Source organism: Haemaphysalis longicornis, unplaced genomic scaffold (genome assembly GCF_048455015.1).
Source record: "Haemaphysalis longicornis isolate Haplotype H1 unplaced genomic scaffold, Haemaphysalis longicornis Haplotype H1 scaffold_11, whole genome shotgun sequence".
In the NCBI taxonomy this organism is placed as follows: Eukaryota; Metazoa; Arthropoda; class Arachnida; order Ixodida; family Ixodidae; genus Haemaphysalis; species Haemaphysalis longicornis.
This window is the reverse complement of record NW_027526214.1, coordinates 9,336,544-9,349,336: the sequence shown is the minus strand read 5'-3', so window position 1 is coordinate 9,349,336 and position 12,793 is coordinate 9,336,544.

The window sequence follows — 12,793 nt, the reverse complement described above, 5'->3', positions numbered from 1 at the left end:
ATAGTAATGCTAGTATTCTTCGTTTTTCGAGGGAGGGCAGCAGTAGGGATTGTATAATGGCAGTTATGCTAGATGTGTGGGAATAGTTCTTAGTAATGAAACGTGCCGCTTTATTTTGCAAGGCCTCCAGTCTGTTAAGTATGCCTGGTTTGGGTTCCAAATAATGGACGCGTACTCAAGTTTGGATCGAACTAATGTAGTATAAGCTAAATGTTTAGTTGATTGTCTAGCCAAATACAAATTTTGTTTGGTGAAACCGAGTGTTTTACTTGCCTTGGAAATTATAGCATCAATATGTTCATTCCACATAAAGCTGGACGACAAAAAGACACCCAGATATTTTAGCGTAGAAACGTTTTCTATCACTGTGGTATTAATAGAATACGAATTTAGGTGCATGTTAGTAGACCTGGTAAATGTCACAGCTTTTGTTTTGGAAGCATTTATTTGCATTTTCAATCCTCGCACCAGTTAACAATTTTACCCAGGTCGGTATGTAAAGCAATAAAATCTTCATAGCTGTTAATCTTTCTGTAAATTACGCAATCGTCGGCGAATAACCGAACATTAGAACTTAAGTTATTGCTTACGTCAATAATGTAAACCAAAAATAAAATTGGTCCCAGTACAGAGCACTGAGGCACTCCTGATTTGGCTTCTGTTAAGGGGGAATCATGGTCATTTACTGAAATGTATTGATAGCGCTTGGTTAAAATGCTGTAATCCAATTGGGAACGCTGCTGTTTATGTTAAGCCGGGCAAGTTTTATCATCAGGCGTTTTTGAGGTACTTTATCAAATGCATTTGCAAAGTCGATGAATATGCCATCAATTTGGTATGAGTCATGAACGGCCTGATGTAGGTCGGTTACAAGCTCAAATAATTGGGTTTCGCACAAGCGCCCTCGAAGAAATTCATGCTGATGAATATAAAAAAGTTGTGCTTTGTAAGATATGTCATAACGGCTGATGATATGATATGTTCCAGAATTTTGCATGGTACGCTTGTTAAGGAGATCGGTCGGTTTTTTCAAAGTTCTGATCGGTTGCCACAGGAACAACGGGTGCGATTTTCCAGTCATCTGGTATGATACCGGTGCCGAGTGACTGTTGAAAAATGGCGGCTAAGATACAAGATATAATTGGTTTAGTCATTTTGAGCAGTTTTGGACAAATGCCATCGGGTCCTGGGGAGGAATTATTCGAAAGTCGATCAATGGCACATTCAATTCCTTCCGGTGTCATGGTAATGCCATTCATAAAAGCCGAAATAAAAGTGGGTTGGAGTCCAAGTGGTAGTGGGCTTTCATCTGTGAAAACAGAGCTAAAAATAGAGTTAAGTTCGGTCGCAACCTCGGGTGGTGAAAGTAATTCGCCTTCTTTGACTATATCTATACTAACTTGTGAGTTTCATTTGGAATTGATTATATTCCAGAATTTTTTTGTGTTAATTTTTAACATGCTGACATTATCATTATTATAGAATTTTTCTTTGGAATCTTGAAATAAGAATTTGCAGTTTTTTTATTCTTCGCGATAGCGTTCCCAATCACCATCCGAGTTTGAGGACTTGGCTTTTGAATAAATATGTTTCTTCTTATTTATTGCTCTTTTTACGTGTGACTTGAACCATGTGCTTTGAGCTGATGAAATTATTTCGACCTTGGGGATGCGCTTGTGCTTAAGTTGGATTAGTTTGTTTTTGACACAGATCCAGTTATCATTGACATTGCGATTACGCATTGTGCATAAAAATTCAACGCAAAAAGACGACACAACTCTTGGAGGATCAGATCAACATTTGCACATGCGTAATGGTAGATAGTTTTCTTTGGCTGCCCAGGTTTGCTATGTTTTAACGCATATTCACAGTGTAGAACATTGTGATCCCTTATAGATTCCAAAACACGAACAGTCATTTTTTCCGGCTCAGTTGTTAATACCAGATCCTAAATGGCATCGCCACGTGTGCATTCACAAACCATTTGTTGCAAATCAAATAAAGAAAGCACATCTAAAAATTCCTTGCATTCTGTCTTTCTTGTGCCGCCCAGGGGTGTGTAGGATTGCCGATCGATTGCAGGATAATTAAAATACCACCTCGAATGATTGGTGACGCTTGGTATTTGTCCTGAATAGCGCTTAAAGAATAATTTAAATTTTCCACGAATTCCTGAGGGTAATCAGGGGGGCGGGAACACACCCCGACGGCACAAGTTACAGAAGGGCACATCTCAATCAGAACCCACAAAATTTCTATATCGGAAGTCGTTGGAACAATGCGTGCACGAAACGTTTTTTTACGGCCACTACCACGCCACCACCGCGTGCGGCCACTCGGTCTCTCCTGAATATCGTAAATGCTTTAGAGAGTGACAGTTCGGTAATGCTGATGTCGGGAGTCAACCACGTCTCTGTACCCAGAACAATGTCTGCCGAACATAATTCTACAAATGCACCTAACTGTTCTTGCTTTGGGAGCATACTACGAAAATTGCACACTAAAATTGATAATTTTCTGTCTTGATTAACGGTTCTATGTCAGTCACCATTACATTCCCTTCCCCTTCTGGACTAGCCACTCTGTCTGTAGGTGGCATGCTTGCGGTAGCTTCTTCGTGCCTTGGAAGACAGACTATCTCATTTTTTGCCGAGTCGAACGAATAACACTTGTTTCAGAGAAGAAGTTTATCAAAGACAACCCTGTACTTCTCATCTTGGGTACGGTTCTCCCGAGCGAAGTCTCGTAGTTTTTTTCTGACAAGTTGTAGTCGTCTCGAGACGTCTTCCTCAATCCATACGCGAAGTTCTTCTAACTTCTTTAGCTTAGAGGCAATCCTAAGAATGTTGTTTTTATATTTGTAGTTTAGGAATTTTATCACAATTGGGCGACTTTGTTCTGGTTTTGGCCGGCACACCCTGTGTGCTCCGTCGATTTCCCGTGCCTGGATGCCTAAGTGTGTGTACACGAATTCCGCAATCAAACGTTCTGTGTCTGCCCATTTTTCATCTGGTTCCTCGGGAATTCCCTTGAAAATCAGATTGTTTCTTCGCAATCGGGTATTCAGGTCGTCGACAACAAATTCGGTTTGTTCTGATTGTTTAGTCTTAATGGTCTGCAGCTGTACCTGGGATTCTTGAACGGCTTCGTTAACACTGGTGACATCCTGACGCAGGTTGTCAATTGCGCTTAGTTTACCTTCCACATCACTGAGCCGCCTTTTAATGTCGGTAATGTTCATTTGAATGTCGTTCAGCTTTACTGACGTGTCCTTGTGAAATTTTTCATTGGACTGTGCAAGGTCTTTTAGGAGAGAAATAATTTGGTCTATTTTTTCTGGACCAGGATTGGTCTCAACATCTCCCGCGCAGAATATCAAACGGGCACTACAGAGCAGAACCAAGAAACACCGTCCTCCGGAACGACAACAATCACAGAGTGAGGCAGGCCAAAACCACACTAGTGAACATGATGTCTTCAATTTACTACATGCCGAGAAACAACCAATCCTCGCACGGTACGCAGAAAGATCAACACCCATAATTTTTTACACTTCACTTGGGATTTGGAGCAAAAAAGTTTTGAAGTGTTAATAAGCGCTAGGCTTTACACACTCACCTATAGGCAAGAAAATAACGGTGTGGAACAGCATCATCATCTGGAGCAGCAGCATCCTCCAGAATGGAGACCCCCTCGATTGGGCTTTCCGTCGCTCCCATTTTGGAATAGTGATCCTTTCTTGCTGCCACAGGAGGAGGAGGAGAAGGAGGTAAACTTTATTTAGTCAAGCTCTGTTACGGGGACGTGGTGGCCGCTGGCTTTAGCCTGGCGGCGACAATGGCAGCCCGATTCGTAAGGGAGGCTTGAACCTCCGGATCAGAGCTGCCCAGCGCCCTCTCCCAGTGCTCGTCGCAGGTGATGGAGGGAAAAGGATCATTGGGACAAGCCCACATGGTGTGGGATAAGGTGGCGGGAATGCCTCATGATGGGCAGTTCGGGGAGGGAAATAAGGACGGATAAATGCGATGGAGCAGCGCGCGACAGGGGAGGCTGCCTGTCTGCAGAAGGCGCCACGTGCGTTCTTGCACGTTGTCGAGACTGACGTGAGCAGGGGGATATACACGGCGGGCGAGGCGGAAATGTGTCGCTATGTCGTGATAGCTGAGTAGGCTATCTCTAGCTGATCTGGCACCGTGCGAGGGAACGAGGCTGGGGCCGGCTCGGAAAGTGAACCCTCGAGCTGCAGAATGGGCCGCCTCATTACCTCCTAGCCCGGCGTGAGCAGGGGTCCAGATCAGTTCTACTGAGGTGGAGGGGGGATTTTGAGAGAGAATTTTGAGTGCCTGTGGGGATACGAGCCCCTTGGCAAAATTTTAAATGGCCGTTTTCGAATCCGAGATCACAATTGTGGGAGTCGGCCGGTGCGTTAAGGCAAGCGCTATTGCCGCCTCCTCCGCCGTTGCAGGATTGATGGTGCGGACAGAAATTGAGTCAACTGGTGGGGCATTAGGGCGGTCAATGATTGCTACCGCATACGCATCATAGTGGCGGTAGTCAGCCGCGTCCACATAAAGAATGTCCGGTCGGACGGGGAGTCGCTTATTGAGCGCGCGGACACTTTGCTCCCGCCGCCCCCTGTGGTAAGTTGGGTGCATATTGCGCGGGAGTGGGCGAACCAGTATATTAGAATGGATATTCGGGGGGATTTGAAGCTTGCTGTCGGTGATTAGCGGAGCCACAGGAAGTCGCCAACTGGAGCAGCTAGCTTTTTATACACAAAGAAAGTACTCGTGCCTGCCTTCTCAACTTTTCCTTCGTGGGCAAGCCCCCATAATCAGTCGTTGTACTGTCGCACTCGTCTCCACTTCTCCGAATTCAAAATCTTGCCAATCCTTTTCGCGTGTCCCTGGGACAGCTTCAAGCCATAGATGGAAAAGATGACCCGAACCTCTGGAGGCACAAACCCTTGCTTGAGGTAGTGTTATAGGATGCGTTATTGCTAGGACATCGCAGCGATGACGTTGACACAGGCAGTTAGCGCACATGCATTAACTTTAGACAAGAAAGAGCCTAATGTAGAAGAAATATTAGGTAACAAAAGCCGAATCACGGCTAGTTGGTTGAACATACTGAATAAATTTGAGGCGATAAACAATGGAACCAAAGGAAGCAAGTAGACAAGGCGCCACTTCCAAATAAATTTGATTAGTAAAACCCTCAAGTAAATACACTATTCTGGCGTAATGAAAACGTCAAGTCAACAACGTGTGCTACCCTACATGTGTCCATCTAATAACTCGAGTTCATTGAGTGATGTCACCAACGGTATACTGATGCATTGGTTTCCCACCTTGTGAATGAAGTACGCCTCCACAATCTCTCTTTCTTGCCTATCTCTGACCCATTTTAGAAGCGTGGCCTGTCTAAAGAGCGAAGTGGAGTTGGTACACTGCAGAGTGCACCGTTTTCAGCGCTCAGCCATGTGGCCCCCAGAGTTGTTGCGATCCTTCAAACTGGAGCATATCAAGAAAAAGCCATGAGTGCAGGGAAAAAACTTCAAGCAGGTGCCTTTTGACCCTAAGAAACAGAAAGCAAGGGCCCTCAAGCTAGTCTCCGACATCAACTTGGAGTCCCTCATATAGGCCATGACCAAGACAGTGATGGGGGTTCTGGAAGTATTTTTCACGGCCGAGACACGCAAGTCGGAATGGCCATTCCGTGCTATAGTTTCTTAGAAGGCTACGTGGCAGGCTTAGTTTGTGGTACACCTACAGCGGCATCTTCACCTCTTGCCACTACAAGACCCTTTTCTGGTACAGTGTTCAGATGAAGTAGTACAAGTACTAGAAGAAGGTCGCTGTAATGGAGTGCATGGCTTCTCTATGGATGTTGTAGAATTGTATTACAGTATTCCCTATGATGGGTAATTCAGTGCCTTGAGGGACAAAATGGATGGTTCCGGCGAAATCAATTTTAATAAAAAAACTGGTGTTAGCCGTGACATTTTCTTGGAACGTGTTCATTTTTACCTTCAGAGTACGGTTGTCGAATTTGAAGAGATAGGTTTTGTATCCAACGGTGTGAAATTTGTATTGGTTCCTCAATACCAAACATTCTTCCTGGTATTTATTTCAGTGCCTCTGATAAGTGCGTAAACACGAAACTGGCATATGTTCATGACCTCAACATAATTAGCTATGTTGTTGTAGTTATTCAAGTGGCCGGAACCAGCCTAAATGATGTAGCAAATGTTGTCTTCGAAACGTTTGTCCCTTTCTTCCAAATCGCTTGGGTTACGTGGGAGCTACCAAGCAATACCTTTCTGGGGTTCCCAGATTTGAGCCTGAAGTTTCAGAACACGCACGTGTGTTGGCAATACAAGCCGCGCGCAAAAAAGCAGCCGATTTTTTTTGATAGTGCTCACTCAAGAATATTCAAAAGGGGTGTGGCCATGACTTCCATGAAGGCAGCCTTAAAAAAGTCGTGCGAGCAATAGGTAGAAGACGTGTAATGAGCAGATCGCATGGCTGGGCAATGCGGGATTTTTTGTACAGTTGTTTCGTGCGTTTGCGAAGCACTTCTGCAAACATATAAACGAAAACCGAGGGAAGGTGACGTGGAAAAAATAGAATGAAAGGAATATCACGTTATTCTGTATTGGCGCAGGATATCGCATAACCGTAAAAAAGTTGCTCAAAGGTATGATATCAATGTGGTGTTTAGCGCGCCCTGCAAATAGGCGAAGGTGTGCCCTATGTTGGCGCAAAGGGAGAGGCAATAGCACTCCAAAGAACACGGCGAATTATATACAGACTGCGCCACGTGAGTTGTGCATAAGATTCCCATGAGTTGCAACAAGTGTTATATTGACCAAACAGGCAGATGTTTCAATGACAGAGCGGGTGAGCGCTGTTGGGCAGTAAATAACAATGCTGTAGGATATGGTTAAACAATGCAAAAGGTGTGCTCTGCAAGGTACAAATTGCACTCCGCTCTTCAAACAGGCTATGTTTTTAAAATTGGTCAGAGATTGGCAAGAACGAAATATTGTGAAGGCGTACTTCCTTCACAAGGCGGGAAAAAATGCATCAGTACACCGTCGGTCTCATTATCACTCAAAGAACTCGACTTCTTAAATGGACGCGTGTAGGTTAGTACACGTTGTCGGCTTGCCATTTTGACGACGTCAAAACAGTGTATTTATACTGGTATTTTTGACTAATAAAGTTTAGATGGAAGTGGCGCCTTGTCTGTGTCTACATGTTTCTTCTAGTCCCCGTTGTTTAGCGCGTCAAATTTTTGCCGTATGTTCAACCAACTAGCTCTGATCTGGCTTTTGTTACTTAATTACTTAAGCCATCAGTTTGCTTGTTCTTCTAAGCAATATGCCCGTCAAAGGAATGCGAATCGTAGTAACACACTTTATTGGCTCGCGCCACTGTGACGTGCTGATCAGATTCGGGCTGTGATCTTTATGTTAGAGAATTTCTTCGAGGTCTTGCTCTGACACGATTATAATTACTGTATCACGTGACGGCGACGCACCAAATCTTTCCATCTTTGTGCCGTGTGAACTGATATCCTTTTTTGTTGCTTTTAATTTTCGTTTCCACGTTAGTTCTTTATAGTACGGTGTGAGGCTTTCATTGAACAAACTATTTTCCTTTACTTTGCTTAATTCGCTTTTCTTTTCAAGCCATCTTTCTTTTGTAAGGCAAGCGTAGAGCCTGACAATCAAAATGTCATGTTTATCATTTTTTATTTCGTTTTTGGACGGCATATGAAGAGTGGCCTCGACGTCACTGTCTGATAGTGGTGGAAGATGAAGATCAAACGCTAGTTTGTTTAGGTTTTCCAGAAGATTTTCATCCCTGTGTTGGGAATAGCCATGCACTTTTAGGGTAGGGCTTCTGCGGTACTGGTAAAGTTCGTTGACCTCGTATTAAGGCTCATTCACTTCTTTTTCTTTAGCCTAAGCCTCAAGTTTCACGAGTCGTTTTTTGTGGTTCGAGATGTCATCTGACTGGTGATTCAGGTTTGCTATAACTATATCATATTTTTTTGGCATAGCCTTCACCGACACTTCGATATTCTAAAAAGTTTTTTTTTCATAGCGTCAACATTTGATTTGTTCGTTAGCAGTTCATTTACCTGGCGCTGAAATTCTGCTAGCTCAGAAGCCACCTTCATTTTTAAACCACTAAATTGACCCTCTGAATGACGTCTAGGTTATCAATGTTATCTATGTTATCCGTGAAACAAGTGAATCACGTGTTCTTTTCTTTATGACCGACGTCTTATTTCTTTTGATAGGGAGAGTGATTCGAACTAACATCGCCAGCCTAGAATAATCTTCTTTGATATACAGGGTTCTGGTGGCAATTCGACAGTTCAAGAAACACTCGCGCCGAGAAATGAATGGCCGCACAGCAGAGTTCACCCTATTCAATTCGACAACACTGGCCTCCACACGTGATATCGCGGACTACTGCTTCGCACCTCTGGATTGTTTGTGTTGTATGGAGCAGAAGTTCGTTCCAGTAAACTTGTTTTTCCCTTAAGATAACTTCGTTGTCTATGGCATCGCGGCAATATCTAAAGCCACGCAAATGTAGAAGTGCTCTGAATTTTGGTGCGCCGCAGCAAATAAAACCATTCCGGCTAGCCTAAATATCGTAGCTCCTGGGTGGTGTATGAAGAGCATAAATGGTAAATGCAGAAACGCGCTTCCAAAATGCTCACTTGTAACGCCAGCTCGTCATACCTCATAAGACAAACACAGATGTCAACTGCAACTTTTTTGTTACAATTTCGTGTCAGTCATATATTTAAACTGATTTTGTATATTGCACTTTTGGATGGCCTTGACGCCGGTTGTTTTATAGTATTTTTTCATCTTTTCTAATTCTTGGCCTGATTTTAACTGTTTTGATTATGCTACCAATTTTCCCAACCGAGCGGAATAAACCCGCCAGTTTCTCCCAGCATATACCCCTCTTTCGGTTTTTTTTACTTTGTTTTAAGGGTTTGACTTTAACTTCGAGGATTTTGGACTGTTTTTGGAACATTTTAAGGTACTTCTCAACAAGTTGGTTTAGGTTACTTGGATCACCAAAATCAACAAAGTACTATTCAAAAAGACGGGCTAACCGAGCGCGCAAAAAGGCCATAGCGCAATTTTTGTCTATATATATATATACAGAGACACATTTGACAGGTTATAAAGATCTCTGAGAGCTCATGTACGCATGCAGTACAGTTGTCCAGAGAAAAAAAGTAGCTGCTTCTAACGGACCATGTTACAGGCACACACAAAATAAAGACACACACATTTTGAAGGGAATACGGCGCAGTTGCAACCCCTTTATTTTAGTTCAATCGAAACATATAAGCGAAGGAACTAAAACAAGCAGCAAAACTAAAGACGTCAGACAAGGCGAACTGCTGTTTGCTGGCCTGTTTTTAGTGGGAAACCTACCAGACACAGTGCCCGAATTTGGTGACCTGGCAAGAGCCTTTGCATGAAGAGCTCAAACAGGATTTTTCTGGTTTTGTACGGGTAGGGTTCAAGCCTTGCAGGTGCCGTTCTGTGTTTGTTACCGCAGCACTATTGTGTTCAGGTTCGAACAGGTTCGAACCGCTTCAAATGGCTTTGAAAGTGTTCAGAAAAAAAAAGGAGGAGTACTTTTTGTGGCTTACTTTTTTAGTGCTTCGTTTTCATTTTATGGTTACTTCGTTATAAAACAAGCGTTCAGGTGATCGGACCAATTACAGCCGGTCCAAAAAGCAGGAGTGTTTTTTTTGTGTTGTATTTTTACGCTGCGTTTTCGTTTCAATGTAACGTCGGTAAAACAAATTCTGTTCCAAAGTTTATCTGTGCAGATGTTCTGATTTGGGGGAAAAAAGAGAACTTGCCACCCTTTTTAAACTTTTTTTAAAAATGAAATGCTTCCAGAAAATAGCGACCAAACACATCCGATACTTAGATTCGAGGGTCGCAAAGTACCCCCGTGAAAAAACTGCTCTATGGCCAACTGGCAACTTGAAAGCTTGCTCAAAAGATTGTTGTCTCTTGCTTGTCTTCGACCGCCAGAATTAGGTCCTTACAGCGGTGGAGCGGAATGGCTGGCTTACCGTCAGATGCAGCAATGAACGCCTTCAGTTCATACTTTAAACATAGGAGGTGTATACACAAAGTAACGTAAATTCACAGTTAAGGTCGTTAAGGTTGCATAAAACTTTTTGGTGGGCGATAATATGGAATACGCTTTTAAATCAAGGGCAATAATAACCGTTTTTAATTTACATGTGCAACAGCATCTAAAACATGTTCCTGTAGTTGGAGTAAAATGTCCTGGGTTGACAGCTTTCGTCTAGATCGGTAGGTTTTTCTTCCTGCTGTGATATGGAAGAGATTGTGACTCTGTGTAGCGCTGTACTCTATCCAAGACTACCAGTTCCCTTATCTTACGCCACGCAGGAGGATAACAATATTAGCCTCATGTAGCCCATTGACAATGTTTCACCCGATTTGGGGAATGTATCAGTTCTGCATGCTTCCACTCCGATGGCAGGGTGCCTTGATCGGAGTGGCTATTGTAGTAGTCGGCTAACGCCTTTATATATCACTCGTCTATGTTTTTGAAGCATTTGTAAGTTTTCCGGCTATGAGGGGTGTTAAGCTCTAACTTATCTTATTAAAGGCCTTCCTCATATCCGCTTCCGTAATTGGCCTGAGTAGGGTACCGTTGGCGTTGTCGCTATACGTGTAGGCTTGGGGCCCAGTCCTTGTTGTGTTTCGGAGACATTTGTATACGAGTGTTGTTTTAGTTAGTCTTGTGTTTCTGGGAAATTGTTTATATTCTTGTTTACATTGTGTTTTTGTTGCTGGCTGTTTTTTATTGGATCTGCTTCTTGTTCAAGTAGTTACGATGGGAAAAAGAAGTGCGGCGTACCTTCTAGATTATTACACATATTTGCCAAGTTCTGGTGGTTTAGTGATCTCGGCTATTCATTTCCTTCCGCTGTTACCTTTGCTATTCTATTTTCGAGCTTCCAATTGTGATTTGCCTTTTCCATCTCATCTCAAGGCTCCTGCATGCCTCTCACAGATGGAGTAGTCGTTTGTCAACTGCTGGTATGTCTTCTGTTCCGGGGATCTGTCTCGTGGGCTTTTTTACATCCAAGATTAGTTGCATTGTCCTCTTTTGTGTGTACTAATTGGGTTGATTACCGGTAGATCTATCCTTACAAACACCGCCCCAGTCTGTGATTTGGTTATTTCCGATATTTCGTATAGGCGCTGTTTTCTCAATCCCAGTGATTTGTATGTGATGGTCGCTACCGAGGGTCTTCTTCGTGTTTTCCCAGCGGGTCGGAGTTTCGTTTTATTTGAAGGAAAGATCCGGGCATGTATTCCTGGTTATGCTCGTTTCTATTCTGGTGGGTATTTGGAATCGGTACGTATCGTCAGATTGATTGGCTGGCTGCTTCACATGCCTTCCTTCTCTGACTTCATTGTTTGGAGTATCACCAGAGGGGTTGAGTGGCATTTAAATACACTAATACAATTCGTAGATTTTCTTTATTTACCATTTTGGCTGTACCCATTAGTATTTTGTATATTTTGTAGTTTTTGTCCTTGTTGGAGGGGGGGGCGCTTTCAATAAAAGATACCCCATTCTCGCGTTTGCCTTTTTCATGGGAAGTAGTTCGATTAGCGAATGGGCAATACCTGCTTCGGCGGTACTGTGCTAAATAGATCTCCGCTTCTTCGGCGAGGTGACCCATCGGCGCATGCGTGGGAGGTGGCGGGGTTGTCCGGCTACCCATCAATTCAGCGACCACAATCTCGGCGGCCGCTGCTTGCTAGTTGAGCAGAACGATTGAAAATCGGGCCTTGAGTGCAGCGCCAAAAGCGGGCCTAGAGATTCACGCGATATACTTCAAGGAGCGTCTCAAAGGGTGTGTTTCTGCGGTGAAAAGGGGAACTTGCGATTCCGCATCCAAAAAACTGCGGGATGGCTGTAAAGCCTTTCTTTGAACATTTTCTACACAACGTATCATCCGGGCCAGCAAATAACCACAACCACTCGCTTGTTGCAGGCGACAGCACCCACTCTAGCTAATTACTACCAGCATGAAAAACAGCTCGTACAGCCAGCCAATGGCCAAGGGAAATGGAACTGATGTGAGAAGAATACGCTGGTAGTGACTGACGGAATTTTCGCAACATGACCTTCGGCCTCTAACTAGCACCGTGAGTGGACGGGCAGATCCTGCTGCTGGGGGTAAAGAATTGTGCTCGAGGCTTCGCGACGAGTTGACACAGAAGTTTTGTGTAGGCTTTGCAACGCAGAAAATATTTTTTCGGGGCTTTCAAATTCAGGGCGAATCAAAACTTATTACAAAATGTCTCATCTCTTTACATCAAAGTTTTTCATTTGACGCTCACTTTTTGCGATATGTCCGATTTTGAAGGCCAGTGAAATGCTGTAGCTGCCGCTCCAAGCGATGGTTGACGCCGCTTCATCGGTGCCGCAGGTAGCCCATCGCGACACGTGCGCGGAGTGTTTCCGCGTGGAGAAAACTATTCGTATTTTCCGCGTTTATTCATTTCTTGGAAGTATGAGAGAAATCTTTGTATTTACCTCCACATGGTGTTAAAGCACAATGTCAATCGGTAAATCAAACCAGTGGTTTGGCTTTCTGCAGATTAGATCTCTTATATCAGGTATACACCCCTTTCCTCATGTTTTCGGCCGGTGGGTTAACAAGTTCAATATGGTCATAT